General features: G+C 46.2%; 1 protein-coding gene across 1 annotated transcript in view; it reads left to right on the forward strand.

The window, feature by feature from the left end:
* Positions 1–17,699, forward strand: part of BCOR (BCL6 corepressor) — a 213,949-nt gene that overhangs the window by 91,608 nt on the left and 104,642 nt on the right. The gene's annotated exons all lie outside the window — the stretch shown is intronic.

Consider the following 17,699-nt stretch of genomic DNA (forward strand, 5'->3'; position numbering starts at 1 on the left):
CTCCAGGCCTGAATTGCTTGCATAATTACCTGAAATGCACATTACTGCCAGACCTGCCCCCCACTGCATATAATTCTTCTCTGAGCTGTCTCCAGCAGCTGAAATCCCTCCACCCCCTTTCTCCAACACTCTCTTGAAAATGGCGCAGACGCGTAAGAACTGGGAACATTTACAGGCATTAATCCGTCGATAATAAAGGGGGTGTGGGGATTCCTCTCCAAGCCACAGTGAGAAGATATAGAAAGTTGGCTGTGAGTCTACGCGCTCTGTGATGATTAGACAGGCCTATAAGTCCTCCTGGCCAGACTCACATCTTATCATATATTTTACTGTAGGGGATCAAAGTTCACAGGTTATTGACTCTATTGGGCAAGACTTGGCCTTATGAGGATTCTAGAAATCTTCGTATTTTGTAGGCTGTTTGAGGGTTATAATTAAAGAAATCTGGGACAATTATTCTAAACCGTAAATCAATAAAAAAAAATGTTTTCAGCCTTTTGCATTCAGAGAAATGTCATCAATCTTAAAAGGGTTGGTCTTCACTTTTAATTTAAAAATAGGCCCATGGTGATCTGAAAAAAAAACATCAGATACCTTTTGGACCCTCATTCCTCATTACTGCTCCTTGTGTCCTTGACCAGTCTCTTTTCTTCCCTTTCTATCTGAAGACATCACGCAGGCAATCAGTGGTCACAGTGATCATGCAATGCCCACCACTGGAAGATGAAGCAAGGAAACGACCAAGGGGAATACGTGCAGCACTACGACAAAACGTTGGTGGAATGGTAATGATTGATCACTGCTTACTAAGCAGTATACGTTACAAAACCTGATTGCTTGTTCCTGGCTAGACCTAGCATAACTTCTCATCCAACTGGCAATCAGAACTGACCATGGGCTAAGTTATACTGGTGCTCCACTCTGCCGGATGCAAAGAGGGGTAAGGACACAGAGAACACAGAGTTCCTTTTGTTCATGCTCGCTACTGGGTGTTGCAGTGGTTGGACAACTACCACTTACATATCGATGGCGCTGTCATTTCATCTGGATTCTGGATGTGACTACGCATTATTCAAAGTCCATTTCCTTAATTATAATCAGTGAACCCTGGGTAAGATTATTTAACATGACTTACAATATACACTGTTAAGCCCCCGTCACATTTAGCGACTTACCAGCGATCCCGAAAACGATGCGACCTGATAAGGATCGCTGATAAGTCGCTGGGAGGTCGCTGGTGAGATGTCACACTGTCAGACTTTACCAACGACTCAGTAACGATACAGGTCACAGTAGCGACCTGTATAACGATCTCTGCTGTCATTGGGACCCTGTCACACAGTGTCAAACATAGCGATGCATCCTGCCCAGCAGGACATCGCCTTTGAAGAAAATGGTCCAGGACATTCAGCAATGACCGGTGACCTCCCAGCAGGGGCTAGGTCGTTGATGGATGTCAACACACAGCGACATCGCTAGCAACATCGCTGTTGCGTCATAAAGACCGTGACTCAGCAGCGATGTCGCTAGCGATGCCGCTTAGTGAGACGTGGCCTTAACACATAAGACATTAGTCATGGTCATTTCCATAGGCGCACAATAGAGCAGAGTGACCAGTGCCAATATCATACATGTTACGGTTGCTGCAGGGCGGTGAGGAATGGGAGTGGACCCACTAGGTCATACACCGGACTCCCCTGGAAGAGCTAACCTCGAGCTAACCCCTATACAGGGATTGTCAGGCGGAGCTCCAGGGTACCTAAATGCACGGCAGCCAGAACAAGTGGGATTGGCTCAGATGGACTAAAGAGTCTCTAAAGTCTGGTACGGATATGCTCAGATGGGGCAGCATGAAGATGGTGACTCAGACGTGGTAGCACGGAGGTGGTGACTCAAGACATGGCATCACAGTGATGGTGACTCAGCCGTGACACCACGGAGGTGGTGATAGTAGCAGGGTCTTGAAAGAGACACAGATTGGCGGGCATAGGTAACTGATACTAGGACACGAGAATGAGGGACTCGACAAAGCAATGGCCACAGGACCTGATACCTAGGATGCACTAAGGATAGGCAACGTTGCTCAGGCATCTCTTCTAAGGAGAGAATACCTTAAATTCTTACAGGGAGATGGCTGACCTCAGAGGTCACTTCCAGGTAATAGGATGCTAGACCTTTAAGAAAGGGGCATGGCCGTGTGTGCACCCTTTGGCTTTCACAGAAGGCCTGCGTGTGGCCTGGACGCAGAAAGAGGCTGCTGTAGGCCCCAGGAAAGGGACGGGACGCCTGGGACCGTCGGACTGGTGAGGAGAATGGTGCCCCCGCTGCGGCATGGCAGCAGAGACGTGCAGGGGTGCTGCTCCGGGACCGGGTGCTTCTATACGTATATACACCTGTATTCCATGCACCACTCCACTGTTTGTGCTACTTGATACATCTCTCCATTTGGCTATAAAATTGCAGTAAGAACCAAGACATCCAGGGCACTGAAACTCCTTCTCTATAAAAGAATTTATAGAGGAAAAAATACAAAAACACAAAACATTTCGGCCAATGCAGGGCCTTTATGAAGCCATTCACACCTTTTTAATAGCTTGATAAAGGCCCTGCGCTGGCTGAAATGTTGCGTGTTTTTTGTATTTTTCTTCAGTATATGCTTGGACCAATAAAGAGGATTCTTTTATAGAGGAGTTTTGGTGCCTTGGATATCTTGGTTCTCAATGTCAATATGATAATGTGATACCGACACATTCAGTTGTGGCTGAATCATACAACTCTGGTAAGGCTGGGGTCCCCCTGTGGTACCAACTGACTCTATTGGGATGTTTTAGTTTTCCGTCATGGTTTCTGGCATTTTACCACATGCCTGCTGAAGTATTTTGTTTTTTTATTTTCTTTCTGGTGGAATTTCCAATGCAGATGTGAACATAGCCTAAATGATAAAGTAGAGAATGTGCGTCTGTTCTGCAGCTTAGTATAGGTGTGATCCTTCACCTCCTCTGTATGACTGTCCTGACAATTATTGTTGTCCTGGAGGCTGGCTAGCCTTAAATTAACCCATTGTGTATTTCCTGTGAAGAGAATGGAAATAGCTGGTCAGCTTCCTGCTTGTTGTGCTGGGGATTAGAGTCTGGGATAAGTAAAGTAGCAGACGGCTTGTGTTAACACCTGCAATGCCCGATAAGATCCCTCGAAGAGTGCGCCCAAGCATTTGTAGTCTTGTCGGATGTAGACATGTGCTGGGTCATACCGTACAGTCACAATTAGACACTGGCATCTCACCCCTGGACAGTAGGAGCAAGGGCGTAACTACCGCGGTCGCAGGGGTCGCGATTGCGACCGGGCCCGCAGGTTAGGGGCCCGCGCTGCAGATCAGCAGCCGTTCCTGTCAGTGAGAGGAGCTGCGCTGTTCGTGCATTTTCAGTAGCAGCGGCCGGGCAGCGTGAGCTCTGCCCCCTCCAGTCTCGGCATGTGAGTACTGTACACTGTGGTGCCGGCCTCTGCAGGAGACATATCAGGTGAGGGCAGCAGTGCAGTGTGACCGGCACTTACCGTGTCCCTCTGTCCCAGCAGCGCAGGATGGCTGTATATACTCTGCCCCCCTCCCCCTCGCTCTGTGCAGTCACCGACAGCGTCCGATGGTTTATTTACTGATGGACCATGTGGAGAGGGGTGAGCTGTGGCAGGAAAGTTTATCTGACCTTCTTTACGTTCTATGTTATCTTAATGTAAACCGTTCAGGTGCTGCTTTGGATACTTTGGGATTTGGTGGTGGGGAGGTGGGATGAGGCTGATAAGGTGATTGGGGCCAGCCCACAGAATCAGTCACAATGTGAGCAGAGGGGGGAAAGTGTGCAGCAGTTTGATGAAAGCAGCACAGCCATGTCCTGTATCTAAATCCAGCTAAATTACTGTGCACTGCTCTGCTACATACACAGATGACCTTGTGCACACGTGGCTTTTTTCATGCGTTTTTCCTTGCTTTTTTAATCTATAAAAGCAAGGAAAAATCATCCCAGCAAAGTCTGAGAATCCTGACTTGCTGTGCCCACGCTGTTTTCTTGCAGTTTTTGTTGCTGAAAATAGAAGCAGCATGTCAGTTGTTTCTGCATTTTTTTTCCTGCTTTTTCACCAATTGACTTCAATGGAGTCAGTGAAAAATGCAGGAAAAAATGCATGTGTAATGCCCACGTTGAATATTTGTGTGTTATATGCTTTATTTGATGTCACTGGGGCTCCCTGCAGCCATTTCCTTATCTCAGTCTTTACTGCAGGACATTGCTTCTGGGAAGTCCGGTGATATCACAAGCTGAATCGACTTCATGCCTGCGGATCACTGGGGTGTCCTGCAGATCTGCCGCCATGAACTCAGTTCACCTTGTGATGTCACCAGGGTTTCCTGCATCTAGGCCTCATGGTCTTTACCACGGGACCTTGTTGCAGGGAACTCTGGTGACGGAGGTGCCCTGGTTTGTGAGGCGATCCATACCTCAGTAAACCGGGGTCATCATGGTAATTACCTAGGGTTGCCATGGCAGTGATCGGATCCCTGTGATTGCACTACAGGGACCTGATCACCAGAGAGGGGTAAGCGATGCCTCTCCCTGCCTTCTGAATGCAGCAATCGCATTGATTGCAGCATTTAGAGGGTTAAACTGCCGAGAGCGGCGCGGGTACTGCTCCTGGCAGCGAGAGCCAGGACCTGGCGACCGCGGGGGTACAGCGCTTGAACCCCCATGATTGCCATGACTAAAAAACGCTCAAAAAGTAGGTGAAAAAACACGCAAACGCAATAAAAAATGCTCGTTTTTTTCAGTTGCTTTTTTTTCATTCCAAACATGCGTTTTTATGTGTAGATTTTCTGCACATAAAAATGCAATGTGGGCACATAGCCTAAAATAGATTTGATGCAGTGTGTCCTGGGAGGGTGCTTTATCTTCACAATACGTGAGCTGACTTCAGCAATCAATAGTTGGTGGTTGGGGTGAGGAGAGCAGGCAGGGGAGTAACAATCACACACGCAGAGATTGTTACCAGGTCCAAAGGTACAGGGGACACGCCAACCCCAGCTCCTACTTCAGCTGGATGAGCGTCTGAGGGCTAAAATGCATCACAGCACATAGACCCGCTGGGTCCCTGCACTGCGATACATGCTGCTGGGCAAATAGTGGCTGGCAGCTGATGTCCATACCGTGACTGGGGGCAGAGCATGGTAGTACTGTCATGCTCTATAGCACACACTCTGATGTCAGCTGCAGGCCACTCCGCGCTGGCTACAGAGGACACTTGGTGATGTGGGAGTAGAGACAAGATGAGTAGAATTTTTTTTAAATTATTTATATTTTTTTAATTATGCATTAGAGACAGTCTCAGACCATATATACCAGGATGGGGGATATATATACCAGGATGAGGAACATATACTGTATATCAGGATGGGAGACATATATTAGGATGGGCCCAGGATGTGCAACATTTTTACTAGGATCGGCCCAGGATTGGATAAATATATACCAGGATGGGGACGTTATATACCATGTATACCAGGATGGGGAACATGTATACCAGGATGCGGACATATATACCAGTATGGGGACATATGTACCAGGATTGGGAACATTACTGCATAATGAAGGGGCAATTATCTGACCAACGTCCGGAGGGGGGCCCAGGTCCAACTTTCGCACCGGGGCCCATCACACTCTAGTTACGCCACTGAGTAGGAGGCTGCCCAGACCACCCAGGCAGACGCACATGGAGGGGAGCAGTGCTCATGTATACAGCTCAGGTTATCCCTCAGCTGCCATGGCTTCTCCTCAGCACATAGTGCACCCTACAAGCTGCCTCCTCCCCACACACATCTTCTTACCTTTCATTGTATTCTGAAATACACAGTGACCTTCTGTAGAATACGCGCTGCATAGCTGAGAAAGACTAACGCATTTAATACCATGGTGCTGTGCTGCTCCATGACTGCAGGGCTAGCCCCACCACTATTCATGACCAGCTACTATATTGTCAAGTGAAATGTGTAGTCTGTTGTTAGTAATAGTACATAGCTACAATTGTGTGTTTTTTAAAGCTGCTAACATACAGTCTTAGCTTTGTATAGGGGATGAATTGTGGGTAGATTGATCAATATGTAATCACGTTATACTAGGCTACTTGCCCCATTTTAATCTAGTGACTTTTAGGTGTCTGTATGTCACCATCTGTAGGGTACATTAGTGCACCAAAATGTTTACTAATTAATAAAAAACTTGTAAACATCAGAAAATCGGGGCGCATGTACAAGATATAACATCAACTCATTTTAGTAATTGTGCTATCTGAAAACCTACACACCGTTCTGATGATCAGCAAAAGATTAGCTATTAAATCAACGATAATGTATTTATTCTAAAGGGGCTGTCCGCTTCTTTATATTGATGACCTTTTCTTAGGAGGGGGTGTGATACTTGGCACTCCTGCTTATCAGCTGTTCTCAGTGCAGGACAACAAGGGTCAGCTGGAGGTACTGCAGATCCACCTCTATTGCAATGACTAGAGATGGATGTGCAGTACCCGGCGGGTATACAATTAATGGGGCTGTATAGTTCCACTCCGTAAATGAGTACACCTGGCACCTAGAACGGCTAATCCGCGTGGGTGCAGGGTGTCACACCTCTACCGATCTGACTTTGATTACCTATCCTAAGGATAGACCATTCCTATAGAATACCAGACAACCCATTTAACTGGCCTGAGCCTTCTACTTTCCAAACCCCAGTTCTCTAAATATATTCCCAATTTTTTGTACTTGTCTTACTGTACCTCCTCCATATGTTGGGCCGGTTGGCCAATTTTCCACATATCTTTAGTTAAGATGGACAGTCCAGGTGAACTAAATGATTTGGCTTGACTCACCAATAACGGCATTTTGGATCTCAAATGACTGTCCATTACGTAACACTTTACATGCACATGAACACAACATTTAGGGTAACATCACAATTTCCAATGGCTGCACAATATTGAAGGTTTAACTTGAGTTGCTGGGTGAGCAGAGTTTTGGTCCCATTGGAAGCTGGACAACATAAATTTACATTTAGCGAAAGCCAATATATAGAGTGCAAATGACTGAAGGAGCTGGTGGTCATCATTCATATAAGGGAACTGAATCAAATTGTCTAACCATTCTTGACCAACACACCACTAGAGTCCACCGGTTCCTACAGATCCTCTCCCTGCGTCAGCGCTTCTATGCTTAACTGGAATTACTTAAAAAATTGTTTAAAAGAACTGAAGTCCTCAGTGGTTGATACTTTTTAATGGCTAACTGAAAAGATGGTAATAATAGCAAGCTTTCGAGACTACTCAGGTCTCTTCTTCAGGCTCAATTTTATTTATTTTATTGAACCTGAAGAAGAGACCTGAGTAGTCTGGAAAGCTGAGGACTTCAGTTCTTTTAAACAATTTTTTATCTCTACTGGCTAACACGATACAAAGATATATTTTACCTGTATCAAAATGGAATTACTTAGAAATGTTTACTCTTCAACATGGCCTAGGTTCAGTGGAAGGTAATGTTACATTTCCAGGTTTCTTTCTCAGATGCCCCATTGCCCTTACCGTTATAGCAGCCAGCAAGTTAATGCCTCCAAAGTATACATAATACCCCCACCTCTGCTACCGCCCAAGATCAGCAGCGCTCCAAGGGTTTTGTAGTGTAATACAATCCACACATCCTGGAGGATGAATGAAGTGTCCTGGTCGCAAAATTCTCAGCATCTATTTTAGAATCTGAAATGTCCGCTTTATGGAAGCCTTGATCCAGAGCCAGGCCACCCTCCCATTGCTGACCTATAGCAGTGGTGCCGATTTCCTGTAGGTTCTAAAGCCGGTGTTTCTTATCAGATAATAACATACCAGGGCCAAGGAAGCAATAGGATTTTGGAATGTGAGGATACTGGAATAGCAACTTCACAAATACTATCAGCTACTGTTGCTTCCGAAAGCAGAAACTACATGGCAGTGTGAAAGCTCCCTCTACTTATTACATTTCTATACATGTCTTCAGTTTCTTTGTAGTTTACAATGCAGGCAGTTTCTTGTATTAATGTTTCCCATTGTGTGGTACCACCATTCATGCCGCCTAGTCCTGTAGAGTTAAAAACTCTGAGTGCTGATAGTGAATCTCTACAGCCCTTATTGTGGGATCTCAGCCTTTTCCCGCACACGTCTCGGAACTCATCCAGGCTTTTAACAACGTGCATTCCCCCGGCTGGGAACAGCTTTGCAACAACAAGCTACGAAAACGCCTCTTTCAGGACAGATGGCAGACTATTTCCGTTCAATCATAGCCTGTTACGCTGCATCTACTCAGCTAGAATGCTGAATATTCTCCGTGATTGTTCATCTGTCCTACAACCCTTTTTTTTCTGCCAGAGAGGCCTGCAGTGTATCGCAGGGTAATGTTCTCAAACTCCCTCTGACAATGCGGGCTTAACCCTAGAGCTGCAGTCAGGCTCTCTCCTCAGACACCACGTTACTGCTATATAAAATAGGAAAAATAGAAATCATCATGACGGACGTACTGTGTTCCCATACACCAAAATGCTTGAGTTATATAGGGCTTCTGGTTTGATTCAATAAAGCATTTTTTTTTTGCATAATGAAAAATGATGAAGCTTGATAACATTTGTTGTATTTTTTCCCCTCACCACTGCTTGCTGTTACTGAATGGAAACTGATGGTTCTTCTCAGAGAGGCAGCAGAAAGAAGAAACAAAATGTTTTTGTATAAAGGCGTCATGCATGTGATCATACTATAGATGCGCTGCACAGATCTGGGATACGATGTCCACAGCCTGCTGCTGGCTAGGGGTTTATTCAGACGTCTGTGTTTGTAGTTTTTCACAAAACGAGTTCTAGCAGACATTTGGAAAAACATGGTAAAACTGACATACCAACCCCCCACATTCATTGCTTGTGTACACAAAACAGGCACAGACTTATGATTAATACCTAATACGTACCACTAAGCATCTGATTTTTGCGAAATCCTAGAAATCAAACGCTAGATGTGTGTTCGGTGCACATGGCGAGAGGTCCAACTTTATGAACCAGTGCAGGAACAGACTGTATAGACTAGGATCAGTGGCAGACATATCATTGGTGCAGCCTTTGCAGCTGCACAAGGGCCCAAGTGGTAATGGGGCACATTTCTACCCCCAAAGCAGATGGAATTGTGCATTTCAATCAGTTATTGGACTTTAAAGGGGCCATATACTGTTCTTGCACAGGGGCACTTTTCTGTCTGAATACACCAGTACACTAGGTCATGGGGCAGACATAACCAGAAAATCTAGGTGTCCTTGGTCAATATAGTAGAAGTAGGAAAGTTGAGCGAGTACCTAACTATTCGTACTCACTATACGTATTTGTTCCGAATAGCGTGTGTAATACAAGTCAATGGGGAAAAACTTGCAAAGTAACAAGTAACCCAAATCCCGTACTATTCATGCAAGTAGTGAATAGTGCAGAATTCAGGTTCACATTACATTGCGGGTATTCCCCATTGACTTGCATTGCACACACTATTCGGCATGAATACGTGAGTAGTACACAGTACTCATTACGAGTATAGCGAGTACGAATAGTTAGGTACTCGCTCAACTCTAAGTAGGAGCTTTTCCAAAATGTTGGAAAATCAATACATGATGGTCCATTTAGATGAGCCAATTTCAGCCCATTAATGAACACTGATCGACTATGTACAAGTCAATCAACCCTCATATTCTGGCCATTTTAGTCAGGATGCTTAAAACTAACTAGGACAGAATGATCCTTAATATGATCGTTGTGTCACCATATGCCATCATGTTATTGACAGTACATCTACATACATGGGCCGAGGTACTACCAACAATGATGATTTTTATGTCAGCAAAAATGATCCTATCACCCAACAAATGATCATTCTACTTGCAATCCCACATGTACATGGAATGATAATTGGGAACAAACTTTCCTGTAACAGCCTGTTCGCCAATTATTGGCCCTTCTAAATGAATCTGAAGGGCTCAACACATGGCAAAATTCTGTGCTCATGTAGGTACATTACAGGCCTTATGTATCTCTGTAGATGCCCTACTTAAGGTTACATATAATTAATGCATAAAAGTATCAGTACTTTGAAAGATTATTATATTTACAAATATAAAGATGCAGAATATTTTGTTATGTAAATTTTCTGATATTTATTTAGCGAAACAGCAACAATTCATATAAATAATTTTTAAACACTATTGGGAATTATAAACAGTTACAGAAATTGCACTACAAAATTTGATCATCATTCAGTGCCAACCCTTTTTGCTCGTCTCTTGTACTCCTGCATCAGATAATCTCTTACAATTGTCCAACAGTAATCTGCAAGCATTGATGGATTCCATTTTCCTTGATATCTTTTCTCAGTAGCCGCAATATCACAGTGAAATCATTCACTGTGCTCGTGGCTCAGTGCTCCACAGTTTGGTGGAAATAAGTCTAGACGCGAATGTAAGAAATTAATCTTTAAAGACATGTTATGGCCAAGATCCTTTTGTTTTAAGGAGATTTTCCACCAACTTTTCATAGTTATCTGCTTTGGAGTTTCCCCAAAAATTTGTTACCACTAATGCGAATGCTACTCATGCAGCTTTTTCATTGAAGAAACTTACGAATCTAAGGACCAAGAAAGACTCATTTCTTTATTTTGCTTCACTCAACCTTGGAAATTTGTCAATGAGATACTAGAGTGCTTTTGCAGTTTTATCCATTGCCTACACAAAGTTCTTCATTAGGCCCAACTTGATATGCAATGGTGGTAACAAAATCTTATGTGGGTCAACAAGTGCTGGATGCAGGACATTTCTACTCCCTGGCTGAAGTGAATGGCCAGTCTCTTATATTGTAATGATATTCTCTTACACGACAATCCCACTCATACAGAAATCAGAAGTACTTTGTATATCCACCCTGGAGACCAAGTAAGAGGACAACCACCTTTAAGTCACCGCAGAGCAGCCACAAATGTTTAACAGTTGGTCATAATTCAAGCCGCCTCAACAGCTGCTTCATTCTGTCATAGGTTTCTTTCATGTGGATGGCATAACCAACTGGAATTGAAGGTAGCCCATTGCCACTATGCAGCAAGGCTGCTATAAGGCTTGTTTTGGGCAAATTGGTGAAGAGCCTCCATTCCTCTGTATTATGATATCTTCAGAGCTTCCATTAAACTGTTGATGTTCTTGCATGTCACAATATCACCCTCCATGAAGATGTATTGGACCAGATTTTTATGACAGTTGCGGAACAAAGAAATCTGAACATAGCCCGCTAGGAGATTTCACAGCTGTAGCCTGGAACCTAAGAGCTCAGCCTTATTCTTATGCAGATCCAAATTTCTAACAAGATCGTTCCATTCACTTTGTGTTTATAAAGTGTGGTTCAGTTGAGGTTGCTGCCAGAAAGTCTGGGTCATGAGAGAATGATGCTTCATGACACCAAGCGCCCTCTTCTTCCTCACTCGATCAGACTGAAAGTTTCTGGTGCTTTAGGAACTGGCAGTTTTTCTGTATGTGGTACGAAGTGTATTGTAGATGGAATATTTGAATGCTGTAAAGTTCACTTCTTCCTTGAAACTTCTTTCCTAATGGGGCACCATGCAGAAAAAGCGATTGGCTATACCAATTGATCGGTTTTCGCTCTTCAGATCTTTGGGACTGCAAAAGGCATACATTCATCTTCCCATGACACCACTCGGTAAGATGTGATGTACATCTATTGCGGCATATCTGTAGAGCCCAACTCTTGTCCTGATCTCCTATTCTGCAGCCAACATACAGGTTGTAGGCTTTCCTTATCATGGTAGTCAAGTATTGCCTTTGTGACGCAAAAGTGACTTCTCCACATATGTCGTAAAAACTATCCGCTTTGTTAATTCCATAAAATCCATATCTGAAAAAATCTATGGTAACATGTCAATATGCTAGGAAACTAAGCTCAGAAATCCTAAAACTGTGTACCTTACACAGAGAGCATTTGTAAACGTATGTTATGCAACTGGATTCCTCCCTCTATGGCCGGGGCTTTCTCCCTCTCTGGATGGGGCTTCCTCCCTCACTGGCTGGTGTTTGCTCCCTCGCTGGTCGGGCTTCCTCCCTTACTTGCTGGGGTTCCTCCCGTGCTATCTCGGGCTTTCTCACTCACTGGCCGGGGCTTCCTGCCTTGCTGGGGCTTCCTCCTTTGCTGGCTGGGCTTCCTTTCTCATTGCCGGGACTTCCTGCCTCGCTGACTGGGCTTCCACCCTCTCTGGCCTGTCTTCCTGCCTGAGGCTTCCACAGTCGTTGGACGGGCTTCCTCCCTCGCTGACTGAGGCTTGCTCCTTCGCTGGCCAGGCATCCTCCCTTGCTGGCCAGGCTTCCTCCCTTGCTGGCCAGGCTTTCTCCTTCACTGGCCAGGGCTGCCTCCTTTGCAGGCTTGGATTTCCTCCCTCGCTGGCCGGGGCTTCCTCCCTCACTGGCCGGGTGTAATGCCTGCCTGGATCCACAGACTCAGACGGGCTGCAATGGACAGGCTAGAGGAAAGCTACTCACCAAGCAGGACCCCTAGAACCCTGAAACCCTTTAACCCCTATACAGGGATTTGGTATTATGCAGGGCCCAAGGTGATCACTACCTGTGGAGGGCTGCAGTCTAGAGAGTAGTCATTAGGCAGGGTCAAACCAGGAATTGCAGAACAGGGACAGAATCGGCAGACAAGGACGTAATCAGCAAACGAAGCAGAGGTCAAATCCGACTCGGGCAGAGAGGTACATAAACGACAGGCAGAAAGGTAGTCAGAACACAAGCAAGGTCAGTGCACAGGAATCAAAATACAAACTGCACAGGAACCAGGAATACAGACTATCTCTGGCATTGGTCACATGACAGGAGGGGGAATAAGAAGTGTGTGGTGTCTTCCCATTGGCTGCAGGTGAATGATGGCAACTTCAGCTGGAAGACACTCCACCTACAGTCAGCCAGTGGTACTGCAGGTTCCAGGGAAACCCAGCCAAGTGGATGAGCGGAGCCTGTGCTCAGCAGAGCCACGGGCACCGACTCCTCTCCCATCACCAGCACTAGCCATGGCGGGAACACGGTGTCGCCTGGCGATCGAAGCAGAAGTCGCAGGAGTGGACTCCGGTGGGGACATGACACCAGGGCTTCCTCTCTTGCTAGCGGGGCTTCCTCTCTTGCTGGCTGGGGCTTCCTCTCTTGCTGGCTGGGGCTTCCTCTCTTGCTGGCTGCGGCTTCCTCCCTCATGGCTAGGGCTTCCTCCCTCTCTTTCTTGGCTTCCACCTTTTCTGCCCGGGCTTCCTCCCTCGCTAGCTGCAATTCCTCCCTTACTAGCTGGGGCTTACTCCCTCGCTGGTCGGGACTTCCTCCCTCACTGGCCAGGGCTTTCTCCCTTGCTGACCGGGACTTTCTCCCTCGCTAACCGGGGCTTCCTCCTTCGCTGGCTAGGGCTTCCTCCCTTGCTGGCCGTGCTTCCTCCCTTATGGCCGGGGCTTCTTCCCTTGCTGGCCGGGCTTCCACTCTTTCTGGTCTGGCTTCTTCCCCTGCTGGCCAGGTTTTCTCCCTTTCTGGCTGGGGCTTCCTCTGTCACTGGCCGGGCTTCTTCCGTCACTGGCCGGGCTTCCACCCTCTTTGGCCGGGCTTCCTCCCTTGCTAACCGGGCTTCCTGCCTCATTGGCTGGGCTTCCTCCCTCACTGGCCAGGCTCCTACCTGACTTGTCTGTGAGGCCAGCCAGTGAGTGATTTATGACGTGCCGGCCTCTCTGCGCTGCTGGCTGTGTGAGCTGAGTGCACGCACGTCTCGGCTCCCTGCCCTCTCCATGGACGCAGCCGGCGCTCTGTGTCGTGCGATTGATTGACCTGATAAGGAGCGGTGGGCGGGCCGGTGCTGCAGCTGCTGTGGCTGGCACTTGTTTTCCTAGCTTTAACCGCTTCAGTACTGGAGAAGAGAGAGCGGAACATTACACAGAGCCTGAATATACCTCTCTCTTCTCGCAGCTTAATTTTTAAGAAATGTCTCAGCTGTGCAACAAAATCACGTCACATGAGGAACAAGTCGCATGAGAACACTTGTGTTTTGTACTGCTCTCCAGCCATATATAATTTGATTGTATCATAATTTGAGCACAGTTGTCTTTTAATGGATTCCCAAAGAAAGAAAACTTGGTTTTCCGATCTGTAAGGGTATTTGCACATGAAGTGTTTTAGATTTGTGTGAATAAGACGAGTTTTTCAGGAGGAAGAGGCTTCAAGACATCTAGGTCCTGAAGCATCTTTTTCTGCATTTCTTTGGTCGGTATTTTGCAACATCTTTGGCCATCGGCTTTTTGTATTCGATCTCTCAAGTTGCCTGAAGAATGGACCGGTCACTTCCTATAACCAGTTGCCATCATTATAAACCTGAAGCAGTTAAAAGCTCAAAACACTGAACATATGAACAGGGAGTCTTTTTAACCTTGCAGTGAATGTGTTAATTTTTTTTTAGCACTTTTTCAGTTATGGCGCACCTAACGAGATTTTCCTAGGCAAAGCTACTTCAAGAAAAAGGTGGCAGTGATTTTCCTGAAGTGGCTTTTCCAGGATCGTTGCTCGCAGTGGCTGCGCCTGCTGGCGTCTTTTCCCGGTACCTCCAAATGAAGGCGGCCAAAGAATGAGCGTGTAATTCTTTACACTGCTTCACGGTTTCTGAACCGTGAAGTGGTTAAAAGAGGTAGCAAAAAACTAAGCATGTGCACAGCAATGCCTTCTTTACATTACTGTGCATTATGTTCCTTTTTTGCAGCACTGAGTATATCAGGTAGAACCCACTTGAAAAAAGACGTGTGTAAGGCAGCAGCCGAAACGCTGCGTTCTAAAACGCAACGTACGGATGGAAGTTGCACAATCTTCATAGATTGTGCTGGGGACGCAGGACGCATGCTTTTACTCTGCGGTGCAGAACGCATCGTAAAAGCATAACATGCAATGTGCGCACATAGCCTAAATATCCTAAGGGTGTGAGTTTTCTCAAAGTGATCAAAAATGATGCGTTTTATACTGGAAACCTCTTCAGGAAATTCCTTCTTTGATGAGTTATTTGTTTTTTTTAAAGTGGTTTTGAAGAGTCTTTGGAAGAATTTTTGTTTTCAGCAGCCATTTGATTGGACAGTGCCTAGTTTGGAGCAGATTCATTAAAAGCTGCTTCAAAGAAATTACGGTACATGTCCTTTTTTTTTTTTCTCAACAGGCATTTTTGAAAATCTGTATCTTTGGAGAGGACCCACTTAAAAAAAAACCTCTGTTCACATTCACTTAGGGTATTTTCACACAGTTTTTGGAGCAGAAATTGAGTAGAAACTGTCCAAATCCTCTTCATAAACTTGGTGATTCTGCTCAGTTGCAGCTCCAAAAACTCAGCAGAGGCGTAACTAGAATAGGTGCTGGGGACGCAATCAGGTTCGAAAAATCCCTTTGGCCTATATGAGAAGAACAATACTAATAAAGATTTGCAATAATTGGGGGCCCTGTTGGAGCTTTTGCATTGAGGCCCATGAGCTTCAATTTGCACCAGTGCTCTTGGGGCTTGAAATTAGTGTTCATACTTCAGAAATAACCCCTATCATAGCTGTAAACATTTCTGCAACAGGACTGCTATGGGTTAATAAAATGTAAAAATACTTGCTACAGCTGGTTATACACTACAGATATTGAATGTGTGAAAAGGTGCAGTCGTCCACAGAACATGGTCCATGTATGATCAGACCAGCGGCCAGCCCCTACATCAGTCAGTAGACAGACCCTGTTTTACAGACGTCTGAATTCGCCCTTGAGGCTGGAAACACATCTATGCGAGTAAAATCGGTCCGACTGGGCTGAAAAAAACTCGGCTGATTTTAGTTCATGTTAGGTCCGAGTGCAACGCAAGTGCGATGCTTTTTATGAATAAATTAATGATTTTACTAGCGTGTGTAATGCGTGTGTAATGCGTGTGTCATGCGTATTTTTTACTATGTCATCTGCCATTCTGCTCTGCTACATGGCCACGGATAGCAGACATAGACAGCCATGTAGCAGAGCTGAATGGCAGATGACAGCAGACACAGACAGAGCCGCACGATCAGAATGAACTCGAGTGAACGTCACCCGACTTCATTGTCATGCTGCGGCTCTGTCTGTGTCGCGTCCTGATTAGCGGTCACCTGTGAAGGGCTCACCGGTGACCGCTAATCCCCTGAGTGACTGAAGTTAGCAGCCCTCTCTCATACTCACCGATCCCCGATCCCCGGCGCGGCGCTGCACGGCGTTCACACTGCTGCGGCGGCTTTTACTATTTTGAAAAAGCCGGTAGCTCATTAAACAATCTCGTATTCCCTGCTTTCCCCACCCACAGGCGCCTATGATTGGTTGCAGTGATACACGCCCCCACGCTGAGTGACAGGTGTCTCACTGCACCCAATCACAGCAGCCGGTTGGCGGGTCTACACTGTGCCGCTCCTGTCAGCTCCACGCAGCAACTGAAGACAGCCGCGCGATCAGCTGAGCTGTCAGTGAGGTTACCCGCGGCCACCGCTGTTTCCAGTGACAGCGGGTAACCTCAGTGACAGCTCAGCTGATCGCGCTACTCACCTCAGTTGCTGCGTGGAGGTGACAGGAGCGGCGGTGTCTTCTGCAGCTCCGGTCACCTTCATGCAGCAGAGCTGGAAGCGACGCTGGACCATCCTGGATTACGCCGGACATGGAGGGCTTTTTGGGGCTTATTAAATTGGTGAACCACGGAATTTGTTAGTGTTTTTTTATTTCTAATAAATGATTTTTTCAGGTGTGTGTGTTTATTTACTGTCACTTACAGATTAATCATGGAAGGTATCTCGTGGAGACGCCTGACATGATTAATCTAGGATTAGTGGCAGCTATGGGTTGCCATTAACTCCTTATTACCCCGATTTGCCAACGCACCAGGGCAAATCGGGAAGAGCCGGGTACAGTCCCAGAACTGCCGCATCTAATGTATGCGGCAATTCAGGGCGGCTGCTGACTGATATTGTTAGGGTGGGGGGCTCCCCATAACGTGGAGCTCCCCATCCTGAGAATACCAGCCTTCAGCCGTATGGCTTTATCTGGCTGGTATTAAAATTGGGGGGGACCGCACGCCGTTTTTTTAAATTATTTAATTATTTATTTCACTGCACAGTATAGACCCGCCCACCGGCTGCTGTGATTGGGTGCAGTGAGACACCTGTCACTCAGCGTGGGGGCGTGTCTCACTGCAACCAATCATAGGTGCCTGTGGGTGGGGAAAGCAGGGAATACAAGATTGTTTAATGAGCGGCCGGCTTTTTCAAAATAGTAAAAGCCGCTGCAGCAGTGTGAATGCTGTGCAGCGCCGCGCCGGGGATCGGGGAACGGTGAGTAAGAGAGAGGAGGGGAAAATGACCAACAGACTGTGAGAGAGGGACAGAGATAGTGATGGACCGACAGAGACAGAATAGAGTCCGAGAGGGAGAGACCGACTGACAGAGAATAGTGATTGACAGACATTGTGAGACATCACTCGTTTCCAGTGTTTTAGGAAACATGCGAGAAATGTATTTAGAAAATCGCATGTCACTAGGATGGTGTGAGTGCCGTCCCGTGCATTCCG

Source organism: Anomaloglossus baeobatrachus, chromosome 2 (genome assembly GCF_048569485.1).
Source record: "Anomaloglossus baeobatrachus isolate aAnoBae1 chromosome 2, aAnoBae1.hap1, whole genome shotgun sequence".
Lineage (NCBI taxonomy): Eukaryota > Metazoa > Chordata > Amphibia > Anura > Aromobatidae > Anomaloglossus > Anomaloglossus baeobatrachus.